General features: G+C 38.5%; 1 protein-coding gene across 3 annotated transcripts in view; it reads right to left on the bottom strand.

Moving 5' to 3' along the window:
• LOC115623338 (transcription factor E2f1) overlaps window positions 1–16193 on the bottom strand; it is a 57255-nt gene that overhangs the window by 17028 nt on the left and 24034 nt on the right. Inside the window, exons 1-2 of one of the 3 annotated variants that reach the window (XM_030517609.1) lie at window positions 4161–4450; window positions 2927–3254 (exon numbers count right to left, since the gene is read on the bottom strand). The exons of 1 other annotated variant lie outside the window; for it this stretch is intronic. The gene's annotated coding sequence lies outside the window, so the exon portion shown is untranslated. Of the gene's footprint in view, window positions 1–2926; window positions 4451–16193 lie in introns of those variants that run through there. One more of the 3 variants, XM_030517608.1, reaches the window with a different exon arrangement.

Below are 16193 nucleotides of genomic sequence, written 5' to 3'. Positions count from 1 at the left end.
TATAGGTTACTCACTAACGCCAACAAACACAAATGTTATTTTTGCATTAACAATTGGCAAAGCCCGCAAATAGTCAAAGCTTAACCTAAAAATGTCAATCAAATATTGTCACACACACATACACATACACGCAGCACGCACATACCTGCCCAAGGTGCGACAACAACAACAATGAAAACAATAACAGCCGCCGCAGCCTAATTATTTGTCTTAGTTGTGTTGTGCGTGAACTGTGCGCTACAGTTCCTATAAAATTTAAATAAACAGAAAGGCAAGTGTAAACAGCAATACAAGCAGCGCAACAATAATTAAGAAAAGAAAAAAAGGTACAAACTTCACGCGCGCGCAAAAATTACAGCAACAACAACAAATCGCAATGACGCCAGCTCGCCAGCTCGCCAGCCGCCCCAAAAGGCCAAACGACCCACAAGGCAGCTGTGCAAGCGAGATAGCTTGCGGCACACATTAACATAACGGTGCTTATGACAAAATGCGACAAAAAAGACGACAACGGCAAGGCAAACAAGTTGCCAGCAGCAAACGTAAGACAAAAGTAGGATGGCGGGCTTACGAACTGTTAAGTTGCTGTTAAGTTTTAACAGCAGAGCAGCGAGAAAACAAAACGGCGTGGGTGCGCGCAAAAAGCCAAAAATAATTGCCAAGTGGTAGTACAAATACAACAACAAGACCCACAAAATAAAATGCGTCGCAAAGTATTGTGTGCCATTAAATAAATATACAAGCACGCTCTCACCCATACACAGACACAAGCAGGCAGGCAGGCGGGCCGGCAGGCAGCCAACGCAAGGTGGGTGGGTGGAAGCGACAAGTATATACTTGTATGTATGTACTATATATAGAAAGGCGGCTCGGATTGCCGATGTTGAGCCGAGCCAAAAATATTCAGGATGCAGTGGGCACAGCATATTTAAAGAAAGTGGCGGATAGGACTGGCAAATGGCAAGCCAGCCATTCGTGTATGGAAGTAGGCATTAAACAAAAGCACATGCACACACACACACACACACATACACAGAAACATGAACAGTAAATATTCAATGCCGCCTGCGGTGCACTCAATGGAAACTTCTAAGGCATTTATGCCTATCCGCTACATACTTAGATATGTACTTTATATACATGTACATACATTCATATAACTTTACTCATAAACATGCACAATAAAAGGCAGCTGCTTGCGTTTAGCTCGAGTTTTTTTGCATTGGGGGAAAGCCCCCTATCGATAGAAAATCCACACGAATGGCAAATTGAAACTACAGAGACTTTTGTGTTTCATATACATTTACATATAAGGAATTCAAGTACTGACGCTCACTTTTTTCCAAGAAACAGATAAGTCTAGAGATAAGATTAGTAACGTAATTATTTTCGTAACGGTTGAACTGTTCGCATGATGATAAAGAAGCCTAAAATATATCGAAAGATTACAGTTTATTTACAAACATTTATTCACATTAAGTAATACTTGAAAGAGTTTGTAGTATTTGCAGATTCTATATTTTTTAACCGATAAACGTTTTTAACTTAACCTTAGATCGACAATAGATTGAAAGACTACATTTTGTTTTGAAAATCTCTAAAAATGTGAAATGGAATACGGATCTATTTTGCTCAAACAAAACCATTCTTAAAACCTTTATCTTTCCATGCAGCGCACCTAACGTCTGAGTGTTTCGAGAAAGGCTTTCAGCACATTCCACAATAAAGGACAGAGAAAGCTCTGCCATGTGCACAATAAATAGCAACTAAGTTTTTCTTTTTCCATATACCATACATAACTGAATGCTGAGCACAGCGTTTATTGTCAAAAATGTCATAAATACATACATACATAGGCACCATGTACATATGGATGTTTCTACATAGGAGCATCATAAAAGTTTGCCTAGAATAGCAGCAGCAGCCAGCCAGCCATCCAGCCAACCAGCTGAGCGCATTCGGATTTTCCGGCACCCCACTCTCTCTCTCTCGCTCTGTATTGCTTATTCAAAAGAAACAAAGCAGTGTGCCAACATCTGTTAACTAACAGCCGCCGGCGCTACGTATGGAATGAACTTTTTACACAAATAAATCTCACATAATTGTTAAGTATTACTCGAAACTTACTAAATGGAGCACAAGCCGGCATCGCCTTAAGCTAACCCTTATAACCCTTCAGGTTTGTTTGAAGTCGCATTAAACTGCTGTAACCATCAATTAAACATGATTTCTTTTTAACATTTTCACACAAAACGCCGACGGCAGAGCTCAGGCAAAAGGAACAATAATACAACAAAAACATTTAAAGGTTATTAACAGCTTATAGATAAACGACTGGGGCCAGCCAATAGGTTTCTGATTCGAAAACAAAACAAACGAAATGATTAATTATCGTAAACGATTCAAAAATGGTAATCCCCCAAACTTACTCTGTAATTTTCGGTTTGATAAGCTAAATACTATTTTCCTCATTATTTAACACAACATTGAGGCATAAACTAGTTTTAATATTCTGTTCAAATATATAGTTTAAAATAGTGTGTTAAAAGCAAAGCCTCTTCACTATTGTTCGTTTTTAGTTTAGTGAGCCAATCTGCCTTTTAACAATTATAATAATTAACATCGCACTACACACGATCATTTTTATACAGTTTGAGAGCTACTGATAAGATATACATTGTATTAGTATCTTATCTTGTAGCTGTTGTGATTGTGGGCGCAGTTTTCTTTTTATTATTAATTATGTACTACAAAGTTAAAGGCGCGCTGCACATTCGTTAACGTATTGTATTAAAAAATTAAAAATATATGAATATATGTACATGCATATGTACATAGGTGTATCAAAAAAAGAATACAAGTCTTGATTGGCGCCTTCAAATATATTATTATAATTAATTTATAAATATATGTAAGTAACACGCACCTATATTGGAATTTCTTTTTCTATATATATATAGTATATATATATGTATATCACACACACTCGGCTGCCACTGGCCGCCAACGCCTGCCGCACCACCACACACAACAAAATGTGGCTTTGGCTTTCAAGTTGACGTGACGTCGTGGTCGTCGTCTTCGACGCTGTCGTTGTCGCTGCTGCTGCTGCCAACGTCGCTGGCTTTGCTGGTTTGCTGTGGCCGCTCATTTAATATCACACACGTTTCATATTTGCGCTTATATACTACTCATCAACATTATGTATTTACTTTTTCGCCAATGCGCAAAATTTTCTGTTGCTGTTGCCTTTGCTTTTGTGTGGGAAAACTTTTTTACTTTTTGATTGCGTTGCGCGCGTTGTGACGTCAGCAGTTGAAAATTTTTTTAAATTTTGTTTTTGTTGTATATAGATTTATCACATAATTGTTACACACACGCGCGCACCACTTTGATTTGCCGTTAATTTGTTGTTTTGCATGCAGTCTTGGTTGTGTGAGTGAATGTTTTTTCCTGATTCTTTCTTTTTTACAGTTTTCACATTTTGTGCACCGCGATCGAACTTCATGGGCCACAACGTAAACGCAAAGTGAGTGCCGGTCGCGGTTAGCTCTGCTGCCTTTGGAGCTGCTGCCTCTGCTGCTGCTGTTGATGCGGCGGCCGCTGCTGCTCGTATGTAGTAAATGGAGTTCAAAGCAAGCAGCAAAAACGGCCCAGGCCAGTCGGCGCTGTGCGTCGCAGTCGGCAAAAAAAAAACACAACAATAAAATTAACGAAATCCACAGCAAAGCAAAGCGGCGAATCGAGACAGTGAAGAGCGTCGCGAGAGCACTTCGAGAGAATGCAATGAGAGAGCGCGCGCGTTTGTTACGGGAAAAATAAAATACATATATCACAGTTAGGAGAACACGTAAGGCACAACGCAATGTGTAGTTGAGACAGGGCGCGCCTTGTTGTTGCGTTGGCCGGAATGGAATGAAAACCCAAGGCGGATCCTTCTTGTAGTTCTAGCACTTTATACAGTAAACGTAACTGCATTCAACCTTCTCGTGCTGCTTATTATGAGCGCCCACAAAATCTAAGCGATTCCTTCTTGGTCTTGTTGTAGGCGGCAAGAATATTATTCTTTTTGTTGTAACTATTTGGCAACAATTTTATTGTCACGTCACAAATGCACACATATTTTCATTGTTAGAATCACTTTTTACAGTAAAATTAACTGCATTAAATTGTTGTTGTTGTTGTTGCTGCTGCTGATTAAATGCGCGACCGGCTTTCACGTACATATGTATATATGTACATTGTATATACACGAACATAAATGTGTGTATATTACGTTTTGCGTGTGTATGTGTGTACTTGTTGGTTGGTTTGTCGTTCACAATTTTTGTAGCTTTTCGTTTCGCTGGCGACAGCAGCAGCGGCAGCAGAGCAACCGGAACACAACAACAACAGCAACACTGGCGACGGCGGCGGCAGCAGCAACAACAAACAGACAAACACGACCAGCAGTGTGGAGTGTGAACGAAAAACTGATTGCGGCGAATGTCGCGAAAATGCTAAAGAGGCAGAAAAATGTTCATTCGTGTGTGTAGCCGAAGCGACAATCAAATTTGTTGCGGCGAATTTAGAGCGGCAACGAGAGCGTGTGAGAGAGCGCACACGTAACAGTGAACGCAAGCAAGAGAGTAACACAACGTAACGGAAGCTGGTATTAGTGCGCGTAATTTAGTGTGTGTTACAGACATACGTGTGTGCTTATGTGTGATTTTGCGCTCCACTAAGCCAACACAATTGTGTTTGTGTCGAACATTGTTGTTGTTGTTGTAGCATAAGCATTTGCATTTTACTAACATATGTTTTATCTTTTCTATATATATACATATGTATGTGTGTCCATAGATATGTATTAACAGATCATATTATTAATAAATTATTTATTTATTAAAATAAAATAGATAAAATTATTTTAGTTTTAAAATAAATACAAATAATTCATTTTTTTTTATTTTAAGCAAAGGTTGGCATGCCTGAAAACGTATCAATTATCATTCCTTTTTTATATATTAAGAAAATAATAAATCTAACAAATAAATGGCAAATCAACTTTTAACATACCATAATTCTAAAATAGAAAATAAAAAAGTAAATGTAAAATACTTGACGTGCAACGCCAGCATTTATTTGACAACTTTATGTAAACAAATCTGCTAACAATATATTCATTTCAATAATATTTTCATTTAGCGACGCTAAACAACCATTCGATGTTTTTTGTTAAATAACGTTAATCATTGAATAATCAAAAACAGCAGTCGATGTTGCATCGTTGGTTGCTTTTTCTTGCATCCCTAACTAATATGGTAGCGTGTGTTTGTTGGTGTGGAACGCAATGTGGGCTAGTTGGTTGTTTTTGTTGCTGTATGGCTGTGGCATGTGGACACTAGACGCGCGCATGCCTGTGTGTGTGTGTGTGTGTGTGTGTTTGCTCGCCTAACAAGCCGGCTACAAAAATTGTAGCTGTTCGCTCGCCCGCGTTTTTCTTATTAAGACGGAAGTGACGTACCAATTGAGACAGTGACAGCGCAGTCAACGTCGCCCCACACCCAACCCAACAGTAATTTACTTCAGTTTTTCTTTATCTTTTTCTCGGACAAGTCGCAACCTTTTTGCTTAATGTTGCGTGGCATTTTGTTTTTTCTTTAAAGCTTTGCAACATTGTTGCCAACATGTTATTGATATGCGCAGTGTTGCCAATTTTCAGAGTCGAACGATCAACGGACGTAAGAAGGCATTTAAATGCGTATTTGTCAGAAATACAAGTACGCGGTTTTATTTTATTTTTTCGAGTTAAGTTCATTGAACTGCACAACGAAAAAAAAGGAAAAATAATGTAAAACATCTGCCCAAATATTGTACAACCGAGCCGTATCATCGTTATGTATGTATGTATCTATGCCAACAACTACAACAACAACGACAACAGCAACATTTGCCACTGTCTGTGGCTGCGCTTTAAAAGTGCTCATAAAAATCAAGCAAATTATGGTAAATACGCCTCAAACTCACGCCTCACACAGCAGACGGATAGACAGGCAGACAGATAGAGACAGAGAGAGAGAGATAGCAATAGTAGAAGAACAATATTGCGCGCTACTTTCAATTTCTTGTAGCGCCACGGCCCTCTTAGGGGCAAAAACACAAACACACGCACATTTCCAGTTAATTAAAAGTATTTATGACACTCCACACACATTTTTTTCGCGGCAGAAAAGTACAAAAGTCCACCAAGGATCGTGGGAAGTTCCAAGCCCAGACAAATACACAGCGATCGCATTTTTCAGCTCTCCCTCCCTGCGCATGCGCAAAAAAAAATCTATGAGTGACATTGCGCTGATAGAGCAGACAGACAGACGGAGAGACACAAAAACAAATCTCGCAAAAAAAAAGTTTACTCTAATTGCATATGCAAAGGCAAAGGAAGGCAAAGAAAAGGGCAAAGTTCCTTCTGAGTGGCTCCTGCAACTGATTCTTCTTCTCGCTATTCTCATCCCAGGGGTGGCTGAGCGCCTCTTTTTCTCACAAAGAAAAAAAATTACACTCAGTTTTTTTACACACGCTCTGTCAGAAAAAAAAAACAACAACAACTATGCTGAGGTCTAACAGCAGTGGAAAAAAATTGAATGTTAATTAAAAACTGGTAGGATTACTTTTGGCTGGACTGTAATTATTGTTCGTGTCATTATGGAAAATATATTTGATTTTAATTTTTATCATATTAAAAAATTGTACATATGTACTTATGTATGTATATGTTTGTGTGTATTTTTATTTTTATAAATAATTTTATTTTGTTTATATGTATTTTTATTTTAATATATGTACATATCTTAAAGTTTTTTTATTGGATCAGAATCACAATATATGTATATATATAAGTACATACTATATATGTAAGTATGTAAGTAGCGTGTGTCAAACTCTTTCAGATGATGTTTTACACAAAAGTCTGGCCAGCGTTCAAATAAATCCGATGTCTAGTATTATGTCTCACCCCTTTTTATTTTTCTTTTATTGGGGTGCAAAATTTTTAAAAATGCTTCCTCAGAGGACGTCATTGCTGGCTGCATCCCCAAGGCACTCAAACATACACACACACATATATATATATATATATACATGCGGATATGGGAAACGAAATAGCCAGGATAACGAGGGCGCGCAGGAGCTGTGCGCCGGCAAAATGCAATCAACGAGAAAACTACTTGAGAATCGGAACGACAACGACAAGCGCGACGATGACGATGACGGCGGCAGCGACAGCAACGGCGATGGTTATTCAAATTCGAAAATAAAAGTGAAACAAAACGTCATGCAAAACACAAACAAAAAGCTGCCGTTGCACAAAAAAAAACCATTTAAAGTTCTTTGGCAACGAAAGCCGCCACCGCTGTCGCTGCCATGCACGTTTGACAGAATGTCAGTCAACTTTTTTTCTTGGCTTTTTTTTTTTGTTTGGCAGGCAGCGACTTGTGCTTAGCAGCAACGCCGCTGCCAGCCTCTCCCTCTCTCTGCCGCTTTTCACTCTTTTCGAGATGAGCTCGCTGGGGTGGTGGTTATGTTAGACAGTACATAATGTTATGGTACATGACGCAGCTCTTAAAGTGCAGCAGGCGCACATACATATTCAAAGGCGTAGCCAGCTTTTCGATTGGGGGGCTCAAGTTTTTGCCAAAGGATGCTGCTGTGTATAAAATCTCACCATCGGTAATATAATTGAAAAGTATTTAATAAATTTTCATAGAGTGAACCCAGTATCCGCGCAATTAGAGATATCGTGTATGCATAAAAGTTTAAAATAAAAATAAAATATCCAATTCGTAATAATCAATTATGCAATTTTATAAAAATTATTTACACCCTATTATTTACTTTTATTTCTTTTATGTTTATTTTTATGTAAATTTAGGTTTTTTTTTATTTATTTAATAAAATGTATTTTTATTTATGTTTATTTTGTAATTTTTAACATTTCAAGATAATTTATTTATTATTTATAATATAAATAAAAGAAATGAATTAAATCATTACAATAATCAATAATTTTTGTATTTTGTTGGCTAATGGACTGCCTGCCTTACCCCCCTTTGCCATGGCCATGCCCATTACATGCGTTGGTTGCTGGCTGCGTGCTGTTGTTGTGTCTGTGCGTCAGAGACCAACGGTTGACTGACTTGACGCAACATTTATTGAATTTGCCTGCGCCCAAGAGCACCAGCACTAGCTCTAGCAGTGCTGCCAAAGGGAGAGCAAAATTAATGTTGTCGTTCTGCAAATTGCGCACAGTCCCAGCCATGATGTTGATGATGGGCCATGAGCCATGGGCCATGGGGGCTGGTTGCCGTGGCTTCCACACTGTGGGCAGGAAAGCCTTTTAGTTGCTGTTACAGCGCACTAATTGCAAATTAATTTGATTTGAATGTTAATTATTTTTACAGACACTTCAAAACAGGCAGGAAAGTTGAAAAAAAGCGAACTCTTCATTTTATAATGCATTTTAGTTTAGTTGTGGCAAGTGGTTAACAATGTAGCCCCCTTTAAAAGCAAAAACCACCACAATGGCGCGTAAGAATAACACGCCCTTCTAACCACTCCTCTAACAAAGTTTTGGTATTCAGTCATCACAGAGACTATGACTACTACATTGTTATATATGGCCACATGACTGACTGACTTTGCTGGCCGGCCGGCCAGCTGGCTGGCTTAATTTTGCGTTCAATGAACTCGTGAAATGGCTCAAAAAATCATTTAATGGTCACACAAACCAGCACAGCCCTCCAAAACACAACAAAACTAACACAAATGGTCATAGCAAGTACAACAACAAATACTGGCTAATTATTGTTGTTTAATTATTCATTTAAAAAGTGACAAGAAATTAAATAATCGTGTTAAAAGCCACACTTCTTCCTTTCCAACCAACAGACAACAAATCAAATCGAGATGACCAGCAAAGAGCAATGAAATTTTTCACACTAAACAACACAGCAATTGTAACATTTTATTCATATTTAAGCAGAAATGTTTAATGTTTAATGTTTATACTTTTTTGTATTTCCCACGCGATTTATCTTTACTTGTTAGCAATCACCGAATAAATACAATTCATATTGGAAATAATGATTTGAATAATATGGAAAAAATTTATATCAGATCAGACTTTCAAAAAAGGGAATTTAAATGCAAAAAGCTTGTTTTTAATAGAAAAATTTCCAAGCCCATTCCGCAGCCAAAAAATCGGACTGTAATGTTAATTTACTTCTTTTTTAAAAAATATATATTTTTTTTATGAAATATATAATTCCATTTATTAAGTGCAGAATATCCTGTAGGGAAGTGTAATTGTTGTGCCTTGCTTATTCAGCGACACTAGCGAGTGCTTTGGAATGTAGCGAGTAAATACTGGCGAGTTTTTCAAACTAATGGATGTTTGCTTAATTGTTAGCAATTTACAAAAATAATGTTTATTTATGTTAGCAACAAGAATTGTTGTTAATTATTTCATTTATGTTTTTACTTACGCTGCGATGGCACGCGAACTTTTTTTGTGTCGGAAATATAATCCAGGAATTTGTTGCAATTAACTGTGTTCTGTTATTTTCAACACCAGTGCCAACAATTTAAAATTAACTTTATTACTATTTATGTGCTTTGTGAAAATTTTAACAATTATAAATAAATTTGGCTTTTGTTTGAACGAGTTTCAAATGACATAATCAACTGAGCAATAAATATAATTTATAATAATTTTAAACAAGCTGATGGTTTTTTTTAAGATTTGCAATAAGTTTAACATGTGCTCCAAATAGAATAAATAATTTATATTTGTAAATAAATAACATTTAAATTAAACATAATTTTGAATATCAAAATCAAATTTTGAGAAAGTATTGCAATTTCGAATTTGGAATTTGATTAAATTAACAATTTTAATGAGAGTGCAAACATAGTCGTTTGGTTTTTCATATATTTTATAACTTCATGTTTAAAATATATTTAAAGATTATTTAAAATATTAATAAATACAAAAATTAGCAACTGGCTTTAGTCATTTTTGTGTGATATTCATTATTTATGTGTATTATTTTATAAGCGTTGCAGTTCGTGCGCTCGCTGCTGCCTTTGTAATCCTTGTGTGTATGTGTGTGTGCGCATGCGTGTATGTTGTTTGTGTGCCAGCTGTCTGCATTGGTAGTGATTAGCGGCATTGAGGTTATGTTTGTGTCTGCGTTTGTGTGCGCATGCGCAGCATTTTTCTTAAGAATTTTAATTTGAAAACATTTGGATGCACTTTTCTAATCAGCCAGACACTTTGAAAGCGTTTCCTTTAACAATTATTGCATCTTATAGATATTTTCAATAATTTTTTCTTGCAGTGCTTGATAGACGTGTGTTTCACTTAAACTATGTGCAACTTTAACATAAACAACAACTTCATGATCGTATCACGACGGGTATATAACATTCCGACATCCGCACGATCACTTCCACTTTCTGCAGCGTACGTTTTGTAAATGTTGCGTAGTTCTTGGCCGGCGCAGTAATCAACCGATAGTCCGCATCCGTGTCTCCGTCTATGTCGCCTCTCTCTCTGCGTGTGTGTTGTGTGTGTGTGTAGACAAAGGGCAAGAGGAAGCAACAGCAGCAACAACAACAACAGCTGCCGCAGACAAACAGGAATGCAATTGCAGGGCAAGCAAGCAGCAGTTCGATGTGTTCGAACAAACCTCACGAGTGAGTGAGAGAGTATGAAAACGACACGTTTGAAGAGAGAACGTGTCTGGCGCAACAACAAAAGTAACGGCGTTAAGCCAAACAATAATAACAACAACAACAATAACGAACAGGAATGCAAGGAGCTACAACGAAGCAAATAATATCGAAGACTAGAATCGAATACGACCGACTTTGGCATACCCTTTAAGCGGTTCTGTAATTGATTGCATTTAATAATACATTATTTAGAGGAATTACAGATTTTGAAAATTAGAAGAAAGGGGTGGAGTCATTTTAAATAAACACGAACTTTCCTTTCCCGAACTTGGGAGCACCTGCAGCCAAGTCTGATGGGTCGGGCTCTTTGTACTTTTGGAGAAGCACATGTCGAAAACGATTCATGCTGATCAAGAATATATATACATACATATGTACATGTTTGGTCTGCCATGTTTCCTTATGATACAAAACCTACACGATTTTATAATATGATTTGAAGCTTCGGGTAGAGGGTATAAAAAGAAGAAGAAAAAAAAAACAATAAGGGAGGATAATGCAATACGTAGCACACGCATGCTCATACAATCGAGAGAGCCACGTTCACTCTCTATCACAATACTCTCTTGCACATTGACAAAAGCTTGCTGCGTCGGCGCAACGAACGGCAGCGACAGCGGCGGCGACGGCCCACCCAACTGCGCTTTTTCGAAGGGTTGTCGCTGCCGCCGCCTGCCACTTCAGTTACAACAATAGCGTCTGGGAGCCTGCAGCTTAGCGCTTTTGTTATTTGGCTAATGGTCCGGCAGTAATTATGAGCATGTCCTTGATTGACTAAATGACTGACTGACTGACTGGTTGGCTGGCTGGCGGACTGACTGACTGGCAACAGGCTGGCAGGCAATGCAGGCCTACAAATGCTTATGTTGCCATGTTGACATGGTTTTTTCTACGTCCTCCTCTAAATAGGCAAAGTTGTCTGACCTGCTTTGGCCAGACACGCGCGTCTTAGGCTGAGCCTCAGTCTGGGGTTGTGGCTGCCACATTTTGTAACTACTCTATATATGTATGTATGTGCAACAAAGACAATTGTCTGTGCAGTGCCAGAAGAACACATCATCATGATGATGATGATGATGACAGGTGCTAATTGCAGGCGTCGCTGTACACTTCGTGGCCAACTAGTTTCTCTAGGAAGTCATTGAACCTCAAGATCGAGCCCTAAACAATTATCACCTACTGTAAGCTGGAGCAAAGTTCATGAACCCACAAGACTTTATAACAGACTTTACTGTACCAACATCAACTTCAAAGGGTGCGATTGATTCTGAAAGGTCTTGCTCTACACTTAGATTTCCTTATAATAGATAATAAAGCTAAATAGGGCCAGACAGCCTTAAGAAAAGATTCTAATATAAATATACGAATCTTCAGAAAGTTAAATGGATTGATTGGTTCTTTAAGGTTTTGTCTTAAAGCACATACCAGCAATGGTAAAGTTTACGAAGATCCGAAAAAAGTACTCAGAATAGTGCGTTTTATATTTAAAATTTTGCTAGTTACAACTTTATAAATTAAAAATAATTTGGGTGAATAATTTTTGTCTGGTCGGAGACCAATCTTTTAGTAAAAAAGATATGCCATTTCTACTAAATAGATATTGCAGCATTTCGAAATGTTGAACGGTTTTGTTCCGCTTTTGATTCTCTATAGGTATAACCCATTATTTACTTTTAAGCTAATGTGCTTGTATGCAAATTATACGAGAAGGAAGAAAAAAATACGCTAAGCGGAAATCAAAAAACAATCGCGCTGCTTTGATCAGCGTAATAACAGACAGGCTGTGGACCAGGACGCGAAATGCCAAGTCCGGCGCTTTGATTGCTGCTTGGTGGCAGGCGGCTGCACGAGTGCGGCATATTGAAGTTCAGTTGATGTCGAAATTATAGAGGCGATGATTGCAACGGCACAAAATCATAAGCAATTTTGAGAGCCGCGATAAAATTTAATCAGCTCCAGGAGTGGCGGCAGTCTGGCAACAAAAATTAAGGAAAGGAATATATGAAGCGCCAGCAGCACCGCAGACGCCAAAAAGTTATGAGCGGATATGAAACAGGAGATGACTTGACGCCGCCCCAACACTACCCACTACTCCTCCACCTATCCACCAATCCATCAATCCATCCATCCATCCATCACAAGTAATAACACACAAAATAAAAAGTGAAAACTTTACATGGCGTTTGAGGGTCCAGGAATTCCTCAGGAGTACAACAGAGAGACAGACAGGCAGGCAGTTACTGTACCGCGTCCTGTGTACAGGCTGCGCACAGGACATTGCATTTGCGAGCAGGGACAGTCGAGGCTGTTGCATTTGGCATGGGCATGGGCTTGGGCTCGAGTCTGAGGTTCGATGGTCGGTTCGACAAAGGTTGAGGGTTGCTATCCAGTGTTAAGGAATTTCATAATCAACTAAAATATCAACGGCATTTCTCTCTCTCTCTCTCTCTTTCTCTGCTCCGGTGGTGTGCAGCTGTCGTTTGTTATTTGTGTGTTAAAGCGGTTGGAAGGGGGAGGAGGGGAACAATGGGTCCCAAAAGTAAACGTCGTAGCTCATGCCAGCAGTAACAACAACAAAAACGAAGTTAAATGCCAAAGTTGCGCCCCCGCTATCCGCCACAGTCCGTCAACTCAAATGAACTTTGTTGCAACAATCGTTCCGATGGCAGTAATGACAGTATGATATAGAGGGCCGATTTTGATAACAAGGGTTTTTAAAAAAATAAAACACATAAATATTAAATTGGATCAATATATCGTTTTCAAGAAAAGAGCTCCTATGACCGATTTTGATTAAACTTCAGCATATCAACAGGTATTATTAAGTCCTTACGATAAATTTCATATATTTTTTTCGTGCTTTTCTGTGGCGCACATGCCTGATAAATGGGTAAACAGTTACTAAACTAAGTCTTATGACTAATTCTATTTCAGGTCCATTGATAAAACGCATTGATAAAAACGCCTTTATCCTTCCGTTTTGGTTTTTCAAAGATTTCCCAAACTGTATAATTTTACAAGCAACATAAATTAATAGAGCTATATGTATTTTGTGATAAACTTCATCTGCGCATGGAAAGGACACAATAAACATATCAAGTTTTCTGCTCCTAGCTATTATGGTTTAAAAGTTATCGATGTTCATACAAACAAACATGGCTTTATCGATTGTCTCATATATAGCTTGAAATAAGCCATACTTTCCACATTGTGGCTTTTAAAATACCCTTTAATGCTTTAACGCAGGTCAAAGAGGTAACCGAACCGATCTTGCCAGACGAACAACTCCCAGAAACCTTGCTCTAGGCCAACTGCTTGCTGCCCAACTTTGGGGTACGTTGAAGGCCCCGAGGGCGGACGTTTAAGTAGACCGAGAAAGAGTAAAAAGAACAACTCACTATTACGACTGCTATCACTAATATAATAAAATAAAGTAAAAACTACCTGGCACTCTGCTTTACCGGTTTTCAAATTTGGGATATGCCTCTCAACGCTTTGAGCATTTGCTCACGTTTTTCAGCTATTTTAAGTAACAATAACGAGCAGCAGCGGCAAATGCAACAACAACTACAACTACAAAAGCTATGCCGAGCCGGGCCAAAGACCAGACCAGACCAGGCGGAGCAGTGGCATAAAAGCAAGAAGAACCTTCAAAAATAAACTGCTTCAACTTCTGATGCCTCTTCCTCTTCTTCTTCGTTTTCTTCCACTGCCTACGATGAGAGGCCGAGAGCCAAGTATAAGTACATTCATAAGATATACCCAAACATACATACATACATACCTACATACATATGTATATGTACGTATGTACGGGCCATCCAGACAACGGCCCAGGCCCAGGCTAAAGGTAGACTAGCTAAAAGGTATTTCTCTCTCATTTGGTAAGTGTGTGTGTGTTTGCGAGCTGCGCTTTTGTTTTCCCATTCACGAAATTCTTGGAAATTTTTAGATCAGTAAATCTCGCTGACTGCCTGTAGTTGTTGCTATTGTTTTTGTTGTTGTTGTTCTTGTTGTTGCTGCTCTCGGTTTCCTATGAACATGTCAGAGACTAAACGCAAAAAAGGACACAGCGCCGCGTAGGATGTGGCAAGGATAACGACGTTCTGCAATTAGCTTGAAAGCAAAACACTCTACCACTCGACCAATCTAATAAGTTGCGAGGACGATGACGATGGCGTGGGAGCTTCCGTGGTTAGCGGAAGTCTCCAGCTGGACCCGGGAATCCAAAAGGCGTTGCTCTTCTCAGCATCCATGCAGTCACAGTTTGAGTTCAAAACATGAAGAGATTTGAAAATATTTTTTTTTAAGATCTCAAAAACAAGGGGAAAGGGAAAGTGAATTTCTGAGGTCTAAGCACAAAGTTTTTAGAACAACTGCGAGTGGCAACCTTTTAACCCAAAATTTGATACTTTTTGGATATTATTAGTGTTACAAGATGATTATTATTATTATTATTATTATTATTATTATTATAAGGAGCCTCAACCGAAAGAGAACCAAAAGGATTTTAAATTTAAAAATGTATAAGGGGGCTTATCAGACAATAGAATTGTGTTATCTTAAGATAGAATTGGGTCTCCTAACGCCAAATTGAATTGATATATGGGATTAAAACTTTGCAATTAATATGAAATAATTTCATTAATTTATTAAGCTAACGTAAATGGCTCTAAGCTGAATAAATAATAATAAATATACATACATCCTTCATCTTATTTATCAAGCTAATGTAAATGAGTGATACAACAGCTATCCTATCCCTATCCGAAAATGCCAAGTTCTAAGTAGAATGGATGACACAGAAATCAAATTAATAAACAAAACATAGCACAAGAATAAAAAAAAAGAGAACCAACAGATGTCCCGAATGTGGCAAAACTAATCCCTGAGAAAAATGAAAAGCCTGAGGAAGAGAAGAGGAAGAATCAACAACAACGAATACAACAACAGTAGCAAAGATGGCAACACACCTGGACAGCAGTAGAAAATATGAATAATACTCGAATCGACTTCGTCTTGCGCCCTACGTCTTGGGTCTTGCGCAAAACCCAAAAACCCAAACGTGGAGTGCAATGAGAAGCACCCTTAAAAAGAAAAACCAGAGAGCACCCTCTTGTTGCTGCCGCTGCTACTGTTGTTGTACTTGTTGTTGTTGTTGTTGATAGGCTGGTAGGTTGGTTGCAAAGCACTTCAGACAGTCGGCATGCGTTGAAAAAGTAGGAAAGTGGAACGTACACAGACGAGGGAAATCCACAAATGTCGCTGCTTTGACGGCACGGCACGTCCACGATGCCAGATGATTACAATGATTCCGAATACAAATACAAATACGACGATGACGATGACGACGACGATGAACCATCGTAGTTGTCGTTGTCACCGTGTTCTGAGGTAATTTTTTTTAGGTTGCAGCACCA

Source organism: Scaptodrosophila lebanonensis, unplaced genomic scaffold, assembly GCF_003285725.1.
Source record: "Scaptodrosophila lebanonensis strain 11010-0011.00,11010-0021.00 unplaced genomic scaffold, SlebRS2 tig00000053-arrow-pilon, whole genome shotgun sequence".
NCBI lineage: Eukaryota > Metazoa > Arthropoda > Insecta > Diptera > Drosophilidae > Scaptodrosophila > Scaptodrosophila lebanonensis.
This window is presented reverse-complemented; position numbering and strand designations above follow the sequence as displayed.